The 25,599-nt window shown below is 45.3% G+C and overlaps 1 protein-coding gene across 2 annotated transcripts in view; it reads right to left on the bottom strand.

The window, feature by feature from the left end:
* LOC126215027 (nascent polypeptide-associated complex subunit alpha, muscle-specific form-like) overlaps positions 1-24,863 on the bottom strand; it is a 241,824-nt gene extending 216,961 nt beyond the window's left edge. For both annotated transcript variants that reach the window (XR_007542076.1, XM_049941653.1), the window contains exon 1: positions 24,700-24,863. The gene's annotated coding sequence lies outside the window, so the exon portion shown is untranslated. The remainder of the gene's footprint in view (positions 1-24,699) is intronic.
* Positions 24,864-25,599: the final 736 nt, after the last annotated feature.

The raw sequence follows: 25,599 nt of genomic DNA on the forward strand, positions 1-25,599 counted from the left end.
GATGGGTTCGATGACGGTTTGGATGTACCGTGCACTATTCAGTGTCCCCTCGACGATCACCAGTGGTGTACGGCCAGTGTAGGAGATCGCTCCCCACACCATGATGCCGGGTGTTGGCCCTGTGTGCCTCGGTCGTATGCAGTCCTGATTGTGGCGCTCACCTGCACGGCGCCAAACACGCATACGACCATCATTGGCACCAAGGCAGAAGCGACTCTCATCGCTGAAGACGACACGTCTCCATTCGTCCCTCCATTCACGCCTGTCGCGACACCACTGGAGGCGGGCTGCACGATGTTGAGGCGTGAGCGGAAGACGGCCTAAAGGTGTAGCCCAGCTTCATGGAGACGGTTGCGAATGGTCCTCGCCGATACCCCAGGAGCAACAGTGTCCCTAATTTGCTGGGAAGTGGCGGTGCGGTCCCCTACGGCACTGTGTAGGATCCTACGGTCTTGGCGTGCATCCGTGCGTCGCTGCGGTCCGGTCCCAGGTCGACGGGCACGTGCACCTTCCGCCGACCACTGGCGACAACATCGATGTACTGTGGAGACCTTACGCCCCACGTGTTGAGCAATTCGGCGGTACGTCCACCCGGCCTCCCGCATGCCCACTATACGCCCTCGCTCAAAGTCCGTCAACTGCACATACGGTTCACGTCCACGCTGTCGCGGCATGCTACCAGTGTTAAAGACTGCGATGGAGCTCCGTATGCCACGGCAAACTGGCTGACACTGACGGCGGCGGTGCACAAATACTGCGCAGCTAGCGCCATTCGACGGCCAACACCGCGGTTCCTGGTGTGTCCGCTGTGCCGTGCGTGTGATCATTGCTTGTACAGCCCTCTCGCAGTGTCCGGAGCAAGTATGGTGGGTCTGACAAACCGGTGTCAATGTGTTCTTTTTTCCATTTCCAGGAGTGTATGTCCGGAGTGCGACGCCTTGGCCGACCAGTACCAGAGGGAACGGGAGGTTCTTTTGGCCGCCGGGAAAATGGCAACCGATACGGCGGCCACTGAGTTCTTCGGGTTGCAGTGAGTGGGGATCTTGCATTAAGTTTCCTCTGCATTGGCACGCCAAGGCGTCTGTTCCGTTCGCTATACTGCTTATATATTTATTTACCTTCACAACCGTAAAGGAAGGAGACTAGTGTTCTGAATTATACCTTACGTGCAGCGGGAGTTAGATGAATACTTGATGTGTAGCGGAAATTATGTGAGTTGTTCTATTGCGCTTGCCCAGGTGACCTATTTAAAAGAAACTTATTTCACCTTTATTATTCAAGTGCCCTTTGTTAAATGAAACTGATTTTACCTTTTATTATTGATGTGCTTACAGTTAGTATAAAAGTTATAAGAAGTTCTTGTTTGCACCTAATTCACATAGAAAGGTATTGTGTAATGTATTTTTCTGACTTGTGAATAAGAGACACTTGTGGAAAAGTTTTGGTAAATACTGTGCCCTTTGGGTTAAACTGTTGATCAGTAATAAATTAGTTTTATCTTGCAAGTCCTTTCACTTGTCACCGGTTTGCACGTAAACTCTACGTTGCAGCTGCTGCTGCTCAAATTTCTGCTGCAGATGCAGTTCTCAGCCATACGCCGAACACGACGGTCTACCCTCTCAGTAGTGCCACGTATAGACGCAGAGTACATGGCAGCGACAACGAGGAAGAGAGAGAGAGAGAGAGGGGGGGGGGGGAGAGGGAGAGAGAGAGAGAGAGAGGGAGAGAAAGAGAGAGAGAAGGAGAGAGAGAAGAGACAGCAGCAATGGGAAGGAAGGAATGAGAGAGTAGCAGTAAGAGAGAGCAAGAGGGAGACAGTGACAGGGAGAGGAGACTGTACTAGTAAGAGAGAAAGAAGGGCACCGTGGTTGTGACGTAGGAGACAGTGATAAAGAGGCACAAAGAGATCATGACAGGAGTTGGGTTGAATGAGTGACTGAGAAAGGGCAAGTGGGAGTGTATAGGTATGAGTGACTGACGGCGATAGACTAGTGAGTGTGAGCGAGTTACAGCTAGGGGAGCTTGTGGGAGTCTGAGGTGAGCTGCATGTTAAAAAAGCGATAATAAACTACTGGCCATTAAAATTGCTACACCACGAAGATGACGTGCAACAGAGCCAAAATTTAACCGACAGGAAGAAGATGCTGTGATATGCAAATGATTAGCTTCTCAGAGCATTCACACGAGATTGCCGCCGGAGGCGACACCTACAACCTGCTGACATGAGGAAAGTTTCCAACCGATTTCTCATACACGAACAGCAGTTGACCGGATTTGCCCGGTGAAACATTGTTGTGATGCCTCGTGTAAGGAGGAGAAATGCGTACCATCACGTTTCCGACTTTGATAAAGGTCGGATTGTAGCCTAACGCGATTGCAGTTTATCGTATCACGACATTGCTGCTCGCGTTGGTCGAGATCCAATGACTGTTAGCAGAATATGGAATCTGTGGGTTCAGGAGGGTAATACGGAACGCCGTGCTGGATCCCAACGGCCTCGTATCACCGGGAGTCGAGGTGACGGGCATCTTATCCGCATGGCTGTAACGGATCGTGCAGCCACGTCTCGATCCCTGAGGCAACAGATGGGGACGTTTGCAAGACAACAACCACCTGCACGAACATGGCTGCGGTTACCCTTGACGCTGCATCTCAGACAGGAGTGCCTGCGATGGTGTACTCAACGACGAACCTGGGTCCATGAATGGCAAAACGTCATTTTTTCGGATGAATCCAGGTTGTGTTTGCAGCATCATGATGGTCGCATCCGCGTTTGCCGACATCGCGGTGAACGCACATTGGAAGCGTGTATTCGTCATCGCCATACTGGTGTATCACCCGGCGTGAAGGTATGGGGTGCCATTGGTTACATGTCTCGGTCACCGCATTGACGGCACTTTGAACAGTGGACGTTACATTTCAGATGTGTTACGACCCGTGGCTCTACCCTTCATTCTATCCCTGGGAAACCCTACATTTCAGCAGGATAATGCACGACCGCATGTTGCAGGTACTGTAAGGACCTTTCTGGATACAGAAAACGTTAGACTGCTGCCCTGGCCAGTATGTTCTTCAGATCTCTCAGCAATTGAAAACATCTGGTCAATGGTGGCCGAGCAACTGATTCGTCACAATACGCCAGTCACTACTCTTGATGAACTGTGGTATCCCGTTGAAGCTGCATGGGCAGCTGTACCTGTACACGCCATCCAAGCTCTGTTTGATTCAATGCCCAGGCGTATCAAGGCCGTTATTACGGCGAGAGGTGGTTGTTCCGGGTACTGATTTCTCTGGATGTGTGCACCCAAATTGTGTGAAAATGTAATGATATGTCTGTTCTAGTATAATATATTTGTCCAATGAATACCCCTTTATCATCTGCATTTCTTGTTGGTGTAGCAATTTTAATGGCCAGCAGTGTATGTTCGCATCTCAAACTTTTTTGGAAAATTTTAAAAGGTGCTGAGGAAGGTAGACAGAGGCAGTTGGTACCCTGCTTTTCCGTCAGAGTCTTATAACAGGAACTCGTACTGTTGGCGCTACTAGAAGAGCATTCTTCCGCTGGCGGAATTGTATGACAGCGCGTTGGTCGAGAGCGCCGAATAGCCGCGTCCTCTGCTGAGACAGGCAGCTACTTACGGTAGGGAGCTGACCCGGCGCTCCGTGAGGGCACAGTACTACTGATAACAAGGCCGCCTCCACACTCTGCCCGGACGTCAGCACACGCCTACTTAGATAGCCGGACCACCACGCTAGTTTGGGAGCTTCTCAGCGTCGCCTTTAAAATAGTGACTGCACACCAGAACGGTCAACAACCGCAATCCTTCCGCATATCTGTAGCCACTGTAGATTAAAAAGTCCCCCGCCGCGATTCTTCTGTCTGTACCTTCAGGCTAATCTCGATAACTACTGTAAGGATTTTGATATGGTTTTCATTAGTAGATGGGCTGATTCACGAGGATGGTATGGTGCACGGTACTAACGTGTTCAAAAAGCCGCGCACGAAAATGCGATTTTGTCAGGGAGTCATACCTCGGCTTCTGTGGTCACAGAGACAAAGTGTCAAGTGTTTTGGGAAGTCTTTGATCTAACGTTCATTTATATCCCTATCGGAAGAACTGTCGTACTATAACTATCCTATAGTACAGCGTCAAAAATATAAACATAACACACTTGACGCATTCCAGGCAAACACAGCAAATCGCGTGCTTGTTTTGCATTAGGTGTGGTCTATGGTGCACCTTAGGCAGCTTGTAAAAGCACCAGTTGGTCGTGGGCGGTTCCTAAGAAAATCCAGAAAAACTGTTGTTTTTGGGTACAAAAAGTACAGATTGTGGGGTGGCTAGTCCTGTAATTCGCACTCGTTGAAATTTTCAGCCGACATTCTCATGGAACTTCCAAGCTTTTTTCGATATTATTAACCGTTATCGAGGCCTAGAGGTTCAAAGTTACCGTAAGTATGCATAAAACTGCAAAAACCTGTTTGTGTCCGTTTTTGCACCGAGCTCGGCAGTTATCTACATAGCTAAGCACAGAAAATAGCTGAAACTTTAACGGTACACTCTTTAGACATTCATCTATGAACGGCGTTATCCAATTTTCGAAAACCTGTGTCCTTTATCAAGATACACCGGAAAAATCATGATTTTTGGGTTCCTAAAGTACCAGTTGTGGGGATGAGCACTTTTATAATTTCTATTCACGGCAGGTCGTCGAAATTAGTACCATGTGTTCTTAAGATGAACCTCGAAACCTTTTTTGATATAATTAATCGCTATCGAGATCCAAAGGTTCGAAGCTACCATACTTATGCATGTAAAACATGCACATAATATCTGGCCTGAGACGCAGATGAGTTTTAAGTGACGTAGTGAACATTTGGCAAGGGTTATAGGCTCATCGCAAGAATTCTGAGGTCACCAAACTATGTTTTTGCTCAACATTTTTTACCAATAAAACTTAATGAAGTGCTGTCTCTGTAAAACAGGTGCTTCCCGCCGATACAAATATGCTCAAAGTGGTGCTGCAATGACAAAAAAAGTCTATAAATGGTCTTAACATGCCTGAAAAGAACTGAAAATGTCTTCATAAAATTATGTAAAACTGGGAAGACTGCAAATTCAGCAACATATATTTCTAATAACATTTTTACTCTTTCAAGATACAAATCATAAGCTGGACGTTTTCGGTGAACTGTGATCGATGAGCAAAGCATCCACAAAAAATGCAAAGAGAACGTTTTTGTGCGAACCGTATATTGTGCATACTTATTTGTTGCTTATATGTGTCAAAGTACACAAATATGTCGAAGTATGCAAACAAAGATTACTGTGCTACAGGATTCATTTTATGTAAGCTGCACACTCCGATGTAGGAGGGAAAAGAAGGGAAACAACTGAAAAAAAGACGAATATGTTCCTCTTGAAGAGAAGGTGACAGAAAAGTGGGGAAGCAACTGCTTCAGTCCTAAGTGCAGCTTGCTCACCAAACATTTTGCCGTGCAAACGTTTCGTGCTTGATTGTGTTGAAAGAGAGTAGCGAAGACAGAGTGACGGTGGAAGGCGGAAGAGAAAGTGCCAGTGAAAGAGAAAGAGAGAAGAGACAATGGTGGTGCGACAGAGAAAGTGACTGCGAAAGAGAAGGAGATGGATGAAGTACAGCAGTCAGAGCGAAAGCTAGAGGAGATATTGGTGATCAGCTAGTGACAGTGATATTAAAAAAGAATGAGAGGTGGATGGAGATAGTAGCATTAGGACCAAACGAAAGAGGAGGCACAGATGGGTCCATAATGTAGGCTCGGAACGACTGGATCCTAGCAGACCAGCGAACTTTAACACGGGGTATATGGAGGGGTGTATGTCGGACCGAAATTTGAAACACAGGGGTGTAGGGGGGCAACATAAGTTGGACCCCCGTCACAGAATTTTCGAGCTGCCCAAGTATGGTGGAGACAGTGGCAGTTAGGAATAAAGACAGGAGACAGAGTAAGTGAGGAAGGAGTCAGTGGAAGTGGGACATACTGTTAATCAATGGAAGAAAAAAAGAGACAATGGGAGAGTGACAGAGCTGTATAGACAGTGGCACAGAGCGGGAGATACTGGGTATGAAGGATTAGCTACGAAGAGAAACTGGATACAAGGATTTAGCATGTTCTGTGTTAAAAAAATCCCAAATACGCTCGCATGGCAAAAGTTTTTGCATGAAAGGTGGAACGTGGAGGAAGGTGATTCCCCACTTTTATGTCAGAGTTTCTTTAAAGCGGCTCCTTTTGTCTTTTTCTTTTAAAAGGCACAATTTTTCGCTGGTATTACGAATATATTACCGCTACGGCAATCCAGTCGATACACCTCCTGATCGAAAGTCTCCCTTCCCCATCACCATGAACGCGGACCTGACTACCAGTTATCACGAGAGAGTATAAAAAGAGGTGGGGGAGTGTTGTGTGGTCAATAGAGGAGCAGTTACAGCACAGTGGGTCGGTCAGGACACCTTAGTGACTTCATCTACATCTGCATCTACATGGATACTCTGCAAATCACATTTAAGCGCCTGGCAGAGGGTTCATAGAACCGCCTTCACAATTCTCTGTTATTCCAATCTCGTATAGCGCGCGGAAAGAACGAATACCTGTATCTGTCGGTACGAGCTCTGATTTCCCTTGTTTTATCGTGGTGATCGTTCCGCCCTACGTACGTCGGTGTCAAAAAAATATTTTCGCATTCGGAGGAGAACGCTGGTGATTGACATTTCGTGAGAAGATTCCGTCGCAACGAAAAACGCCTTTCTTTTAACGATTTCCATCCCAAATCCTGTATCATTTCTGTGACACACTCTCTCATATTTCGCGATAATACAAAACGTGCTGCCTTTCTTTGAACTTTTTCGATGTACTCCGTCAATCCTGTCTGGTAAGGATCCCACACCACGCAGCAGTATTCTAAAAGAGGACGGACAAGCGTAGTGTAGGCAGTCTCCTTAGTAGGTCTGTTGCATTTTCTAAGTGTCCTGCCAATAAAACGCAGCCTTTGGTTAGCCTTCCCCACAACATTTTCTATGTGTCCTTTCCAATTTAAGTTGTTCGTAATTGTGATACCTACGTATATAGTTGAATTTACGGCTTTTAGATTGGACTGATTTATTGTGTAACAGAAGTTTAACGAGTTCCTTTTAGCACTCATGTGGATGACCTCTCACATTTCGTTATTTAGGGTCAACTGCCACTTTTCGCACCATTCAGATATTTTTTCTAAATCGTTTTGCAGTTTGTTTTGATCTTCTGATGACTTTATTAGTCCGTAAACGACAGCGTCATCTGCAAATAACCGAAGACGGCTGCTCAGATTGTCTCCCAAATCGTTTATATTGATAAGGAACAGCAAGGGGCGTATAGCAGTACCTTGGGGAACGCCAGAAATCACTTCTGTTTTACTCGATGACTTTTCGTCAATTACTACGAACTGTGACCTCTCTGACAGGAAATCGCAAATCGAGTCACATAACTGGTACTCCATAAGCACGCAGTTTGACTACGAGCCGCTTGTGTGGTATAGTGTCAAAAGCCTTCCGGAAATCCAGGAATACGGAACCGATCTGAAATCCCTTGTCAATAGCACTCAACACTTCATGCGAATAATCAGCTAGTTATGTTTCACATGAACGATGTTTTCGAAACCCATGTTGACTGTGTGTCAATAGAACGTTTCCTTCGAGGTAATTCATAATGTTCGAAGACAATATATGTTATAAAATCCTGCTGCATATCGACGTTAACGATATGGGCCTGTAATTTAGTGGACTACTCCTACTACCTCTCTTGATTACTCGTGTGACCTGTGCAACTTCGAACGTGGACTAGTCATTGGATGTCAGCTGAGTACTAAATTCATGAGGAACATTCCAATCTTTCTATAAGCCACCAGATGGAATAAAGAGCTACGCTACTGGACAGTGGATGACTGGAAAGGAATGATGTTGAGTGACGGATAACGCTGTAATCTGTGGCGGTCCGATGAAAGGGTTTGGGTTGGGCTGATGGTTGGAGGGCGTGACCTGCCAACATTTGTAATACCAACAGTGAAGTGCAGAGGAGGTGGTGTAATGGTATGGGGGTCTTTTGCGTGTTTAGGTTCAAAAATGTTCAAATGTATGTGAAATCTTATGGGACTTAACTGCTAAGGTCATCAGCCACTAAGCTTACACACTACTTCACCTAAATTGTCCTAAGGACAAACACACACACCCATGCCCGAGGGAGGACTCAAACCTCCGCCGGGAGCAGCCGCACAGTCCATGACTGTAGTGCCCTAGACCGCTCGGCTAATCCCGCGCGGCCCGTATTTAGGTTCCGATCCTGTTATTGCGATTAAGGGGCTCCGGAACGCCCTATATTTGCAATGTTAAAATAACGCTTATAAATTACATCTTTCCTCACAAAGTATTTGAGGTAGGAAGTTGAACTTTTTACAGATTATTTATTGGAATATGGGCTACAACTTAACACAGGGAGTTTACAAAATTTTAGTTCAGTTATTAAAGATGATTTTTTTCAATTGTAATGAAAATTCACATTTTTTTGCAATTTTTTATTTATATATTCAAAAATATACAGTTTTTTGGAAAAAGGCTGTGTTAAATTATGCAGAAGGTACTGTGTAACCTTTACTGAAAGTTTGAAACAAATATGTTTGGAAGATCCTTAGAAAACATGTAATTAGAATGAGAAAATAAAAGTTTTGGGAATCGAGCGACAAAGATTGGATTAACTTTTTAGTCCATTCCAGGTCCATAGGATGGATTATCTTCATCCTCTGCAAACTCCTCCTCCAGCTTCCTCTTGTTCCTCCTCCTGTTTACTCTTGCTTATATTTCTAGACTCTTTACAGCCCTGTCTGCAGCCCGAAGGCGTTCCTTGTCTAAAGCAAGCATCGCTCGTACCATGTTAGAACCTATCTTCATTCCCATATTTCTAAATACCTTGCACCTTACAATGTTGCCATCATTGAAAGTCGCAACAGCATCATACACACCAAAGTGAAGTGTTTCTATTCCAACAAATACAGTCTTGGGGATTCTCGACCATATAACACTATTTACACTTTCATTGGGGTTTTGAGTTTTTCCGTGAATACACTTTTTCAACAGTTCAGGTGCTGCTAAGTCTCTGAAAATAGGTTTTATCGCCTCCATTATTGCATGAGGCAGACTATGCTTATGAGTGTACACTTCACCATTTAGCAATCCTTTGTTATATTTACACCAACTGTCTTCTTCTTTGGGACACAAGCTATGTTGGGGATTTTCATCGGTTGAAGAAGTATGAAAAAAAAGAGCCCAAACAGCCTTCTTCATTTCGTCGACACTTTGTGTATTTTGCCTAATAGCCATTCCATAATAGTTCTGTATTTTGTCAATTACACTGTCAGTTAACCTTCCCTTCCCATCCAACCCTTTACCATCACTGAGTTTTTGTTTTTTGTACGAAGATTTCAGTCGCCGAAGTCTTGTTCCCATTCGCTTCTGTACGTGTCCAATACATTCAAATTTCTGCACTACAATATCATCACCATAGGGCTTCAGTCCTTGAACATGTTTGAAACTTTTAGAATCACCGTCACCAAGGTAATTAACATATCGCACTATCACACGCCTCAGAACGCTGGAATATACTGGCAACACCAGCCACTTCGATTCCTCCACTACTGCCACTATAGTTAGCTTTGCAATTATTTTCATGTGTACCTTTATACACTCCTGGAAATTGAAAAAAGAACACATTGACACCGGTGTGTCAGACCCACCATACTTGCTCCGGACACTGCGAGAGGGCTGTACAAGCAATGATCACACGCACGGCACAGCGGACACACCAGGAACCGCGGTGTTGGCCGTCGAATGGCGCTAGCTGCGCAGCATTTGTGCACCGCCGCCGTCAGTGTCAGCCAGTTTGCCGTGGCATACGGAGCTCCATCGCAGTCTTTAACACTGGTAGCATGCCGCGACAGCGTGGACGTGAACCGTATGTGCAGTTGACGGACTTTGAGCGAGGGCGTATAGTGGGCATGCGGGAGGCCGGGTGGACGTACCGCCGAATTGCTCAACACGTGGGGCGTGAGGTCTCCACAGTACATCGATGTTGTCGCCAGTGGTCGGCGGAAGGTGCACGTGCCCGTCGACCTGGGACCGGACCGCAGCGACGCACGGATGCACGCCAAGACCGTAGGATCCTACGCAGTGCCGTAGGGGACCGCACCGCCACTTCCCAGCAAATTAGGGACACTGTTGCTCCTGGGGTATCGGCGAGGACCATTCGCAACCGTCTCCATGAAGCTGGGCTACGGTCCCGCACACCGTTAGGCCGTCTTCCGCTCACGCCCCAACATCGTGCAGCCCGCCTCCAGTGGTGTCGCGACAGGCGTGAATGGAGGGACGAATGGAGACGTGTCGTCTTCAGCGATGAGAGTCGCTTCTGCCTTGGTGCCAATGATGGTCGTATGCGTGTTTGGTGCCGTGCAGGTGAGCGCCACAATCAGGACTGCATACGACCGAGGCACACAGGTCCAACACCCGGCATCATGGTGTGGGGAGCGATCTCCTACACTGGCCGTACACCACTGGTGATCGTCGAGGGGACACTGAATAGTGCACGGTACATCCAAACCGTCATCGAACTCGTCGTTCTACCATTCCTAGACCAGAAAGGGAACTTGCTGTTCCAACAGGACAATGCACGTCCGCATGTATCCCGTGCCACCCAACGTGCTCTAGAAGGTGTAAGTCAACTACCCTGGCCAGCAAGATCTCCGGATCTGTCCCCCATTGAGCATGTTTGGGACTGGATGAAGCGTCGTCTCACGCGGTCTGCACGTCCAGCACGAACGCTGGTCCAACTGAGGCGCCAGGTGGAAATGGCATGGCAAGCCGTTCCACAGGACTACATCCAGCATCTCTACGATCGTCTCCATGGGAGAATAGCAGCCTGCATTGCTGCGAAAGGTGGATATACACTGTAATAGTGCCGACATTGTGCATGCTCTGTTGCCTGTGTCTATGTGCCTGTGGTTCTGTCAGTGTGATCATGTGATGTATCTGACCCCAGGAATGTGTCAATAAAGTTTTCCCTTCCTGGGACAATGAATTCACGGTGTTCTTATTTCAATTTCCAGGAGTGTATTTTTGTGGACATCTACAATACTTTGATATTACTGCTACATCTAAAACTTTCCCTGTATACATACTGGTGGCAGATACTACACCATGAAGAGATGTGTGTCCCCGTTTATGCCAGGTACCATCGAACGCTGCAGTCAAATCTCTGTTACCATTATTTTCCATTACTGCCTCTTCCACAGCGTTCTTCATAGATTCTATACAGACATCTTCTACTTTAGACCCTATTAATTTATTATAGGTCGTAAACTTGGTTGGGAGATTTGGAAGATTCATGATGCCACAGATAATTGCACCTGCAGTAGCACCCTTACCAACTGAACGCAAGGAATAAACAAATCTAATGTTGTGTTCGTAGATTTTGCTACCATTTTCTTCAGTTGCAGTTACTGCAACACTGTTCCAAAAGGTGGTCATGTATGAACACTTATCACATTTCAGTTGTATTTCACTAGCAAGTCCTACGTGCTTTATTGTGGAGAGTTCCAGACCAACTTCACTACAATGAATACATCTTACACAGTTTGAAAAAATTCCTTTGAGAACCGACATATCAAATATTTCATTCACATCCGATTCGCCCATAAAACATTCATAGTTTTCACTCATTGAACCAAGCTTCTTCTGTGAAGTATTTTCTTTCCCACTTTGACTGCTATGGGCAGGTGTACTTGAGAGGTTAGGTTCACTCACTTGGTTATCGTCTTTATTGTTTACAGTAATAACACATACCTTTGGCTTTCCAACATTTCTCCTTTTCTTAAAAGCCTTCAGAGGAATTCTAATAACTTTACTTTTACTCATTATTATACTTCAACAAAACAGAGACTCAAGAAACAGAATTAATTACGAATATTTTCGAGATAACGACAGAGTAAATAAACATGAAACAATCGACAATCACACCAGCGATATATATTGAACCATCACAGGTTAGCCACAACACATACTTTATCTCACATCACTAAAATGTACCTGATGAACACGGACGTTAATAATAACACCATTTGACAGCAGTTTAACAGCGCCACAGTGGGTCACGCCCATGTAGAACACATTTCAAAAAAAATTTAAAAATAGTTGTAGTCTTCGGAATTGAATAAATTATATATCTATTAAAAGGTAATAGTCTGCAGATTCAGAAAACGCAAAAAAGTAAAAATTGAACTTTTCATGATTTTGATCCTTTCTGGAGCCCCTTAAGAAAACGCTAAATGATGCATGGTTCGAACGCATTTCACAAAATTGTGTATTGTATTCAGTAGACGAACTGTTTGGAGACGGTGTGTGTGTGTGTGTGTGTGTGTGTGTGTGTGTGTGTGTATGTGTGTGTGTGCCAGCATGACGATGCACTGTGTCATAAGGCAGCATTTTCAGGCAATAGTTTGTGGGCAATAGCAATCCTGAAATGGACTGCTCTGCCCCGAGTCCCGCTCTGGGCCCAATCCAACATCTGTAGGGTGAGTTAGAACGTCGATTTGCTGCCGACCCCGCTATCCAATATCGCTACCCTGGTTTCAGCGTTTTCAAGTGTCCCTAGCAAAGCTGTGAAGGGTGGACACACCCCGTGTCAGTGCCCACTAATGGATATCCAGATAGTTTCGGTGAACTGTTGACACCTTTGCAGAGCCGGCGCACATCACTAGTTACACTCTGAATACGTATCGACGGATACCAACGGCTCATGGTGTCGAAGAGAGTTCCACACCCCGCAAATCACAGCCAGGTGCGTGGGGGAGAGTGTTTCCAATGCACAATATACTCCACATATTCGTATATACTCCTTAAGCAGTTGGACACTGAATGGCTGGCAGAGTTTGGAAGAGGCCTCATCCTGGGTCTCCACTTAACCAGCTGAGCAAATTGTGCCATATCCATATTTGTGGAGCACTCGAAAGTCACAATGGAAACCGCCCAGACAGCTGCTTCCGGGATTCGAGCAGGTGCTCCACGGTGGGTTAATCAACTAGGGTCGGCATGCCGCCTGGCCTAGGTGTAATGTAATGGTACCGTACCAACAGCCGCTATTTTGATATTGTTTTATTACTCTACCAGTTTCGACGTTCCCATTATGTCGTCTTCAGACGTATAGAATAAAGTTACAAATGGCTCAAACGGCTCTAAGCACTGTGGGACTTAACATATGAGGTCATCAGTCCCATAGACTTAGAACTAATTAAACCTAAGGACATCACACACATTCATGCCCGAGGCAGGATTCGAACCTGCGACCGTAGCAGCAGCGCGGTTCCGGACTGAAGCGCCTAGAACCGATCGGCTACAACGGTCGGCCGGCCACGATGTTAGGCAGGTGTACCAGTTTCTTTGGCTCTTCAGTGTATAAGCTCGACGAAGCTTTGAAGCGATGTTTCGTGTGTTTTCGTTCAGCATTTTTTAAGGAAACTGCAACTTCTTGTGCTATATGGCAAAGCTGTAGTTTTTTTTTATATTTTTACTACATCAGCCCTCTGTTTCTCATTACAGATCAACAATTTTCGAATAAAACCTGAGTTAAACCCTGACAATTTCAATTTTTCCATACATAATATTTGTTTTTAAGTAACGGACAGGAGAATAACTTCGTAGACCAAAAATGTTGTGCAGGTTGCGCAGCCCTTTATACATCCACGCTCAATTTCTAGATGATTCACCACTTCCTGCTTCTATTGGAATCTGATCGCATACGCAAACAAAGCGATCGAAATGAGGTAATGCCAGACAGGTATGCAACACATCAGACGTACAGGTAACGCATTTCCGATCTTTAACTGACTAAGGCTATTAGCAAAACTACTGTATTCTACGCTTACTTATGACTGTCTACCGTAGTGTACGGTAGTTTTACATCTATAACATCTGCCATCCAAGAGCAAGTAACGGACTCCCCACAGAGTTCTGGAGTTAAGTATAAGCCTCGTCCATTGGTCGAAGACTTGAAGCTGACGGACCAGGGAATTACCGTCCGCTGGCTAGGCTGCCGTTAACACAAAAGGCTGCATGGCCTGCTGACGACTGGTGTCGTACGATGGATCGCGGCTCTGCGCTACCTCACACGACCGTCGTTGGTCAGTACAGCGGCGATCTGGGGATAAGCTCATTCCTTCCGATGCTTTGGAGAGCCACGGCAGTGCTACTCCCAGCGCCTTTGTATCGGGAGCCATCGGGTACGGCTGCACGTCATTGCGTCATGACTGAGAGAACTCTGCCCGTCCAGCAGTACGCACGGACATTCTCTATACTCATGTTCATCTCATGCTACAATGTCGTGGTACTAATTTTCAACAGCGGAGGAGTCACATTAATACCACACTGTGCCAAGGTATATGAAAAGAATCGGGAAAGCAGAATCCCATGAGGGGTCGAAGACAAATTGAGAGAGGAACAGCATGGCTTCAGACATGGGAAGTCAACTGTTGACCTCATATTTGCAGCGAGGCAGCTCCAGGAGCATCACAATTAATTTGGGGCAGACCTCGTGATGGCCTTTCTCGGCATAGAAAAGACATCTGATTGAGTCTGTAGAGAAAAGGTCTGGGGAGCCTTAGAAAAGAAGAGAATGGAAAAGAAGAGTCAACAAGTAGAATGGAGGGGATGACTGTGGAAGTCTGAGTTGGGTGAAAGTGGGAAATGAAAGAATGGTCTGGTTCCACAAAACAGGGAATTACCGTGCACACCTCTTCACTGTGGCCTTGGATGAGGTAGTGACTGAGGTGCCAGAAAGAAAGTGTAGAAGATGAAAGCAACGGTGTTTGCAGATGACTTGATGATCTGGGGAAACAGGGAGGTGGAGATTCAGGAACAGCTGGATGTTTGGGAAGAAACAGTGAGTGGGTGTGGAATGAAATTTAATGTAAAAAAGTGTGAGATCCTCGTTACAAGTAGAAAGAAAGGTAGACCAACAAGCGTAATTAGGACTGGAGATGAAGAACTGAAGTAGGTGGAGAGCACTGTGATAGACGAAAATGAAAGAAATGAGAAAGAGCTCAGTGAAGGTGGCAGACAGGCAGAAACATACCTGCGCAGTGTTACAAGCCTCGTCTGGAGCAAGACAACCCATAAAAAAGCGGAGATGTAATATGTGGAAGTGATTAAAAGAGATGTTAGTACATTGCAGGCATGTGGAATGAAGTTCCTCAGAAGTAGGATAAGAGTAACAAGCAGAGATAGGATGAAGAGTGAGAGGGTGAGAGAAATAGTGAAAGATAAACATTTGCAGAGCAGGATAGAAACATCGAAGATGATATGGACACTGAAAGTGAACGGAAAACAAGAGGATTTGCAAGAAGATTGAGAAACGAAGGAAAGGACCAGGGGTTAGATGGCTGATAGGTCTGGAGCAGGGTGTTGAAAAAAGAGGCGAGGACTCCACCTGTGAGAACATAGAAAGATGGTGGGAAAATAGAATAGCCGGCCCGGGTGGCAGAGCGGTTCTAGGCGCTACAGTCTGGAATCGCGCGACCGCTACGGTCGCAGGTTCGAATCCTGCCTCGGGCATGGATGTGTGTGATGTCCTTAGGTTAGTTAGGTTTAAGTAGTTCTAATTTCTAGAAGTTGAGTCCCATAGTGCTCAGAGCCATAGAATTAGATGGCGATGCCTATGTTCCAAGCAGACCCAGCCTATGGCTGGAAACTGTTCAAGATGATGCTTCTCCGGCTGATGATGATGATGACAATATTCGTCCACTCATGGGACCTTTCTCTAAGGAACTGAATGAGTGACGTTGCGGTTCTCCCGTCGTCGACAAGATCTCCAGATCTCCCTCTGGTAAAACATGTGTGTGACCAGCTCGGACGTCAATTCCGTCCCAGTGCCGGTATCCCGGATACTAAGCGCCAGTTACAACATTTGTTGGCCAGCTTGCCTCAGGAGAGAACACAAGGCCATCATTTCGCCGTTCTCAAGCGAATCAATATATGCTTGAAGAGCCAGAGGGGGTACAGCTCCATACTGATAAGTGGGCTCATAACGCCAAGTTCTTCGTAAATTTGATTCGATTTTGTAGTTAACGGAAATAACATCACAGACCCTGTGAAGTTACATTTCGTTTCCTCCTCCCCTTCCGGTTGCTACACTTTTTTCCGTCAGACAGGCAGATGAATTAACTGGAAACTATGCGGTACTTCGGAAGTAAGAAAACTAAGTTGGAATTTATTGTTTTACGAATACAACAAACATTTTTTGTTGAGATTTAGTATTATAATTTAACTTAACTCGTCATTGCAACGTTTTATCTATTGTTCCATATTTTGGGACAGCAATCCAAAAAGTTGTATATAAGTGTCTAATTCTAAAACGAAAACATTCATGGCTAGGAATGCTTCAGTCATTAAGATACTACCTGAGAAACCGAGTTTGGCCGGATGTTTATTTATTCCGACTTCCTATTAGTCTATCTCCTCCTCACTCCACTCTGTATCCATGCCCACTACTTCCTCTCTCTATCCATCTCCTCCATCCTCAAACTCTTTCTATCTCCTACTGACCCTCACTCTTGTCCATGTCTCCCTTCCCTGTCTGCTCCTGCCCCATCTGTCCATCTCCTGCTCCCCCCTCTAATTCCATCATCTCCTCTTGTCAACCTCCTCCTCCTCCCCCCTTCCATGCACATCCTCTGCCATCCTCTTTCTTCATCTGTTCCCCTTCCTCTCTGTACCCAATTCCTTCTCTGCCCTCTCTCTGTTCATCTGCTATTCTTCCCTTCCTCTGTACATTTTCTCTTCCCCCCCCCCTGTCTGTCGATCTCCTCCACACCCATCTCTCTGCCTGTCTCTTCCTCCCACTCTCTCTGTCCATCTCCTCCGCTTTCCTTCCTCTCCACTCATTCTGTCCATTTCCCCATACCCCATCTATCTCCTCCTCCTCCTCTCCCTCCTACTTTTGCCTGTCTCCTCCTTCCCCCTCGCTATCAGTTCATCTCCTCATCCTTCCTTTCCTCTCTACGTTCTCACACTCATGCAGATAGAAAACTGATGGTTCTTATCCCTACAGTATTTATTTCCAGTTTTAACTAATATGTGTGACAAATTTGATTGGAATCGTTCCAGGGGTTTAGGATAAACCTCTTATCCGTGGCTTGGCTCGCATACACACATTTAACATATTTCACGCGTTTTTGTACACATGTTTCACCTATATGTGCAGTGAATTTCGCGCTGTAGTTTCATTTTCACGCAGCTTAATGTTTATGACGTCTTATCTCCTAAACTATATGCTGTACAACGATACAATTTCGCATGTACATCCAGTGGTATATATGCCTACTGTATGGGGAATGTGTTGCGAATAGAGTTAGTAGTATAGAAATAATAAATTAAAACCTGATGCACGAATCGGCAGTTTACATTTTTTTGCTTTCATAATTTTGTGGGATTGTCAGCGAGAAAAAGTTTCGTAAAGGTTTGAAACTGTGTGTAAAGCTTGTTGCAGGTCTCTAACTACTCTCGTACTCAAATACTGGATGACTAAAGTATGGGTATTCTCGCGCTGCGGGCTGCACTGCTTCTTTATTCCTATCCCTACCATTTTGATAGGTGGGTGCTTTTTACCCCCACAGTTATTCTTTCCAGACAGTAAATGATGTGTGTACCAAGTTTCGTTGAAATCGGTTCAGTCGTTTAGGAGGAGATGTAGAACATACTCAGATACATACATAAATACATATGTACATCCGGTCTTTTTAAAAAAAATTGTATGGATTTCGGCCTATAATGCCGTGATCGAATGAGTTTCTTTGAAGTACCCAACGTTGCGTTCCCATCTGCTGAGGACATCAGAGGCGATTGCGACTTCCGTGAATGCCCAATCCACACCCTACATCGCTACTCCGACATAGAAGCTACAACCACCCTTCTGGGCGTCCCCTGCAAATGGGGACGAAGCGTTCATTTGATCATGGCATTATAGCCCGGTATATTGTAATGGACGTGAATGTTTGATGTTACTAAATAGATTAGAGCATTCCTATCGATTAAAAAAAACGAAAATGGTAAGCTTTGTCACTGACGTTGCTCTGCGGGACATTATTTCCATTATTTAATTATTTTTTGTTTAGAGTTTAATATAGGAGGGGTGCATTTCATTAAACTCTGTTTGAAATACAATGCAAGACCTAAGTCTTTTACAAAAGTTATATTTAATCTGATTCAAGTCACGCATATATGTCGCCAGAGCATCGACACCGTTAATGACCAATACAATACACAGTGTCGCAACTATGTTTTCATATACCACACGATGCATTAACACATGTTACCCCATGTACGATAAATTCGCCACGCACACTTTTTCCAAAACTTCTCCAACACGTAAAGGGCACAATGCTATCGGTAGCACGACACAACGAGCTATAAGGTATCTCGATCCAGTGGACTCAGTCTTCGCTTGCTTGGATGAAGAGACTTAACCACTAAATCAGGTCCATTTTAAATGGGCTTCCACCGCAATTCTGACTGGAAACTAACGCAGGAACACTGACATGACCTCTTTACCATTCTGCAGGACCATCTAAATTATCACGCTTTCGCCAGTTTGCTGTTCTTCTATTTTGACTACTGCAATTTCACTCCCAAGACATTTTTTAGAGTAATTCGTTATTATCCTGTCATAATAGGTCACACTGTGTACCGTATAAGATCTCAAAAACATCTTACACAACACATGATCATACAGGCAATGTCAGTGCCCCTGCTGTTGTTGTTGTCTTCACAGCTCTTTACGGTAGTTTATCTTGTGCTGGGTTCTTGATCTCCTCATAACTAATCCAGCCTACACCAATTTCAACCTGCTTACTGTATTAGAGCCTTGGTCTCCCTCTACAATTTTTATCCCCCCCCCCACCCCCTGCACCTAATGTATCATTACAGCACAGAATAGTAAGTGGTAGAACCAGAATAATTTTATTCAAACTCACTCACATTGAATCAGGTAAAATCAACAGAGGTAGAAGTGTGAAGCGAGCCAGCATGTCACAAGTGGGGCAGGTCATCGATACATTACAACACTGTTCAGTGAGGATGTGCATTCAGCAGGAGGTAGAGTGTGACAGAAAAACGAAGGAAGCAAGACAAGCATATTCGTTAGCTCATAAGACATGTTGCGACAAACTTTATTTCCTCCACAAGAGCACATAGTGAGGAACGGACACAGCAGTTAACAGTCTGGTAAGTGAATGCAGCAGAATAAGGAGGCCACATACGGTCATTACGAACTGAGCCTCGTGTCATAGCCTCATGCTAGCTCCCTTTAAATATCCCAGCTCTCCAGCCCTCATCACTTCGTAACTGGAATTGATGCCATTCACGATAATAGCACTCTATTCCATGATCATGATACTGTAGTGAATCTATGTCCTAGATGCTCCAGCTTAGCCTACGAACTAGCCAAAGATGTACTTGATGGCCTTCATCCCATGAACTTCATGCTGCTCGCTGCCTGCCATGTACTGATAGAGGAACTTCCGACATCACCACATCACAAGGTTCTGCTGGCACAGGACTTCAGTCTGGAAGCCAGGGCCTCTTGGGGTCCACGCTGAGGCGGCTTCGGGTGCTGAAACCTACCAGGAGATCACCGACCCCACGACTACCGACCCCAGGAACATTGTAGATGGTCGTCGAAGGTCATCGTAGAATTCTACGACCTTCCAGCGCTCGGCATGAGACAACTTTGCTCTGGGCAACGGCCGCGCCTGCTCGCTGGTGACCTACCGGAGCACCACAGTCGCTGAACCTCGCCCAGTCGTGCAGACCCTGAGCTGGCTGGACGGACATCAGCTAGAAGCCAACACGCAGCTGAATCAGCAACAGCCGAGGTTGGTGCGGAAGAACGATTACTTGTAAACGTTGAGAACAAATGATTAAACTGATAATGTTTTACTCGCGTCGTTGATGCCACGCGGGTTCCCAACAGCTATCCTGACTTCATAGGACAGGTGTTTGTGCTCGGCCGTCGGTAGCATTAGCATACTGACGATTCCTTGATGCCTCAGAATGTGTCTCATCAACCGAACTCTTCTTTCAATCAAGTTGCGCCAGTAACATCTTTTGTTCCATTCGATTCACTACCTCTTAATTAGCTATACGATTCATCCCATTTAATCGTCAGAATTCTTGTGTAGCACTGTTTATTGTCCACTTTTCATTGGCGTACAACGCTACACTCCATACAAACACCTCCAGAAAAGACTTTTTACCAGCTAACTTAATATTCAGTGTTAATACACTACTGGCCATTAAAATTACTACACCAAGAAGAAACTCAGATGATCGACGGGTATTCATTGGACAAATATATTATACTAAAACTGACATGTGATTACATTTTGACGCAATTTGGGTGCACAGATCCTGAGAAATCAGTACCAAGAACAACCACCTCTGGCAGTAATAACGGCCTTGATACGCCTGGGCATTGATTCAAACAGAGCTTGGATGGCGTGTATAGGTACAGTTGCCCATGCAACTTCAACACGATACCACAGTTCATCACGAGTAGTGACGCGTATTGTGACGAGCCAGTTGCTCGGCCACCATTGACCAGACGTTTTCCATTGGTGAGAGATCTGGAGAATGTGCTGGCCAGCGCAGCAGTCGAACATTTTCTGTATCCAGAAAGGCCCGTAGAGGACCTGCAAGATGCGGTGGTGCATTATGCTGCTGAAATGTAGGGTTTCGCAGGGATCGAATGAAGGGCAGAGCCACGGGTCGTAACGCATCTGAAATGTAACGTCCACTGTTCAAAGTGCCGTCAGTGCCAACAAGAGGTGACCGAGACGTGTAACCAATGGCACCCCATACAATCACGCCGGGTGATACGCCTGTATGGCGATGACGAATACACGCTTCCAATGTGCGTTCACCGCGACGTCGCCAAACACGGATGCGACCATCATGATGCTGTAAACAGAACCTGGATTCATTCGAAAAAATGACGTTTTGCCATTCGTGCGCCCAGGTTCGTCGTTGAGTGATGCAGCGTCAAGGGTAACTGCAGCCATGGTCTCCGAGTTAATAGTCCATACTGCTGCAAACGAACTGTTCATGCAGCCCTTGAGAACGGACAAATTAATACGAAAAACGTTCTCAACCTCAGTTTTCGCTCTTCAAAACTGGCTGCTGATAATGCCCAAACAGATTACATCATTTTGGAGCACATTTTCGAAGAATTAGAATCAGAAAAAGAATAATGGTGATTTTGTGTAGCATTCAATCGCTCATCACTTTCGAGAAAAGCGGCAAACGGAGACAGACTAAGTTTTCTTTTATTTGTCTATTTAATTCAATATTTTGTTTCTGTGTATCTTGAAACGCAGCTATTCAAAATTTTTCCATCTTTCTTCGGCTTCTGCGTTTATTACAGGAACTAATAGGAATAAAATACTGAAAATCGGTTATTTCATTTACCGGTTATTCTGAGCGGTTTTAACGATCAGGTTAAACTGATTTCGAAACGAACCGAAATTTGTTGTTTCAGCGATAACCTCCGTCCCCGCGCTGTAGTATGCGGGAAAGTATCTCTGAGTGATTGTATTTATTTATTTATTTAACCTGATCAGATTAGGGCCATCAGGTCCTCTCTTACATCGGACCAGTGTTCGACACATGCAGCATTTGACACATCAGAGTTACATCATGACAATAGTTTAAATAAGAAAATTAGATTACTCTAGTGGCAATATGAATAAAGAGTAATTACTAAGACCTAATAAAGTGAATGCTGGCAGTATTTTTACAACAGGTGCTATACATACAGATTATGATAAAAGCAATAATAATAACAGTAAAAAAAAGTCAAATAATAATGATAAACATGAGAAAAATTGGCAATAGTAATGAAGATATGTGCAGATGTACATTAATATCTTGGTGTGTAAAGTAGATGTTTACTAGTATAGCGAGTTTTGGGGAAGGGAGATTTAAGGAGGGGGAAAGAGGGAAGTAATGAGGTGAAGTGCATTCATGTAGAGAGGAAGGCATTACTGTTGCTTAAGTAGATACGTCATTAACTGTTTTTGGAAGCCGGACTTGTTTTTAAGTTCTGTAACATAACGAGGGAGGTTATTCCAGAGTCGGGTTCCCGCTACTGTAAAGGACTTGGAGAAGGTTAGTGTGGGATGCAGTGGAACAGAGAGGATTTTATTATAATGTTCCGACATGAGCGTTAGGGACGAGGAGAGGTATGAGGGACAGTGTACATTTATAAGGCAGTAGATGAGATAGAGTGTATGGAAATCTCTCCGTTTGTCTGCACGCAGCCAGGACAATTTTGCATATGCTGGTGAAATGTGATCAAAAAGTCGAACGTCACAGATATATCGGACGCAGGCATTCATGACCACTTCTAGACGTCCCGAATTTTCCTGGGAGAGGCCTTGTAGGATAATATCGCTGTAGTCAATGATTGGGAGTATAAGCGTTTGTACTAATTTCTTTTTCAGATCGAAAGGGAAGAGTTTTTTATATTTTTGTAGGACATGAAGGGATGCTGATGCTTTTTTGCACACTGCAGTTTCGTGCTCTGTCCAATTTAGATTTTCATCTATTATTACTCCCAAACTCTTTGCTGAGGGAGAGAAGTTAATATTTGTTCCATTTAGGATAAGAGATGGTACGGATTCCCTATGTTTTGGGCTAATGAGCTTAGAGAGACCAACAAGTACCGCTTGGGTTTTAGATGGGTTTAGTTTTAGACCTATGTCCTGTTCCCATTTTGACAGTGCATCGAGGTCAATATTGAAATTTTCAATAGCTTTCTTGAGATTGCTTGGTTTCGCACTTAGATACAACTGAAGGTCATCAGGATACATATGATATTTGCAATAGCTCAGAACCGATGACACATCATTGACATACATAGAGAAGAGTATAGAACCTAATACTGAGCCTTGGGGAACGCCTGACACTACCTGCCGCCATTGTGGTTTTATATTCCCAGACAGGACACGTTGCTGGCAAGACGTTATGTATGAGCGAAACCATTGCACTGCACTTGGTGAGAAATTGAGACAGCTAAGTTTGGCTAGTAAGATGTCGAAGTCGACAGTATCAAATGCTTTGCTGAAATCTGAGAAGCAAATGATAGTCGCTTCTTGTCTGCCCATGGCAAGTTTCAGGTCAAAGATATAAGATGATTTCTACAGCGTTTCTATTTGGTTTGATGAATGGCAGCGTGCAGTGAATTTGTCGAAATGTAAGCTAACGAAGAGGAGTAGGAAAAATATTCTGTACTGTTCGAATACATATTAGTGATGTCCTGATTCACTCTGTCACTTCGATTAAATATCTAGGCAAAGAGGTACGAAATGAAGCGAACATCTAAGGATTGTAGTGGGGAAGGCGAATGGCCCACTTCGGTTTATTGGGAGAAGTCTATGAAAGTGTGGTTCATCTGTAACGGAGACCGCTGCTGGAACTTTAGTGCGACCCATTATTGAATACTGTTGCAGTGTTTGGGATCCGCAACAGGTCGGATTAAAGGAAGACATCGAAACAGTTGAGAGGCGCACGCGTGCTGCTGGGTTTTTTACCGGTATGTTAATTGGCAAGTATTACGGAGATGCCCAGTGAATTCAAATGAGAATCCCTGGAGGGAAGGCATTCTTTTCGCGAAACACTGTTGATAGAATTCAGAGATGCATACTTTACAGAACTCTGAAGCAGTAAAATCCAGATGTTAAAATGCAGACACCAGACGCTGCAACTAAAACTATTGCGAAACCGGTCAACTATATGTTCAAAAGTTTTACCCATTTCAACACCTGGATTTTATTGCTTGAAAATTCTGTAAACTATGATTACGTATGTTAGCTGGGGTTGCCCTTGGTTTAAAATTGTCTGCCATTTTATACATGAGATTTCATTACTTTCACAACTTTACATAAACCGAATTTTATGGGTTTCTTGTTTACTGCCGGCCGCTGTGGCTGAGCGGTACTAGGCGCTTCCGTCCGGAACCACGCTGCTGCTGCTGCTGCGGTCGCAGGTTCGAATCCTGCCTCGGGCATGGATGTGTGTGATGTCCTTAGGCTAGTTAGGTTTAATTAGTTCTAAGTCTAGGGGACTAATGACCTCAGAAGTTAAGTCCCATAGTGCTTAGAGCCATTTGAACCATTTTTTTCTTGTTTACTGATCGTGTGATAGATGCTCGCTTCTTGGGCCATATTGATACTTGTTTGGGGCCGCATGCGACTCGCGGGGTACGAGTTGGACACTCCCGATACAGATACTCGTTTTTTCTTCGATATTTTTGCGACTGGAGTAAGAAAGGGAATGACTTGCCACGGTACAAGGTACCCTCCGCCGTGCACCGTGTAAGGGCCTGTGGAGTGCGTATGTGTATGCAGATGCTTAGAGTTGTTTGGGCTAAGTACCAGACAAAGTGCGTTAAGCTCGTGTCCCCTACCTGCTGCACAGAGATGTAAACAAACCTGTTGTGTGGCGCCCTATACATGCCTACGCCCGCTACTTGACTCTGGGGCGCTTCCACGCACAGAGCTGTTGGCAGCTTTAGACACCAGACACGCGTGGCCGCCTTACCTGTCTGCCGAACGCCTCCTGCCGCCGACCAATCACAGCCGCGCATCAACAGGTGTCTGCCCCGCGTCCACAACTCGTCGCCTCGCCTCGCTACGCACTCGACGCACGGCACGCACAAAGCACACGCAGCGGCCGCCACACACAGACTGGATCACTGGTCAGGGGTGACGGGAAGCGGGGAGTGGTGGGGGGACGAGGGGAGACCGGCCCCACTGCTTCTGCTGGCCCCCTCCGCCCCCCCCCCTCTCACCACATCGTGGGCTGCGTCTTCTGGAAGCAACGCCGCCCTCGCGTCTGCACCAGTAACGTCGTCCGAGCTGATGTATATCTACTTACGTGTACACTGAGGAGACGGAAGTTACTGGATAGCGACATGCACATATACTGATGCCGGTAGTGTCGCGTACACAAGGTATACAGGGTGGTCCGTTGATCGTGACCGGGCCAAATATCTCACGAAATAAGCGTCAACGAAAAAACTAGAAACAGCGAAACTTGTCTAGCTTGAAGGTGGAAACCAGATGGCGCTATGGTTGGTCCGCTAGATGGCGCTACCATAGGTCAAACGGATATCAACTGCGTTTTTTAAAACAGAAACCCCCATTTTTATTACATATTCGAGTAGTACGTAAAGAAATATGAATGTTTTAGTTGGACCACTTTTTTCGATTTGTTATAGATGACGCTGTAATAGTCACAAACAAATGGTTCAAATGGCTCTGAGCACTATGCGACTTAACTTCTGAGGTCATCAGTCCCCTAGAACTTCGAACTACATAAATCTAACTGACCTAAGAACGTCACACACATCCATGCCCGAGGCAGGATTCGAACCTGCGACCGGAGCGGTCGCACGGTTCCAGACTGCAGCGCCTGCAGTCATGCACTGTGCGGCTGGTC

Source organism: Schistocerca nitens, chromosome 12 (genome assembly GCF_023898315.1).
Source record: "Schistocerca nitens isolate TAMUIC-IGC-003100 chromosome 12, iqSchNite1.1, whole genome shotgun sequence".
NCBI classification, from domain to species: domain Eukaryota; kingdom Metazoa; phylum Arthropoda; class Insecta; order Orthoptera; family Acrididae; genus Schistocerca; species Schistocerca nitens.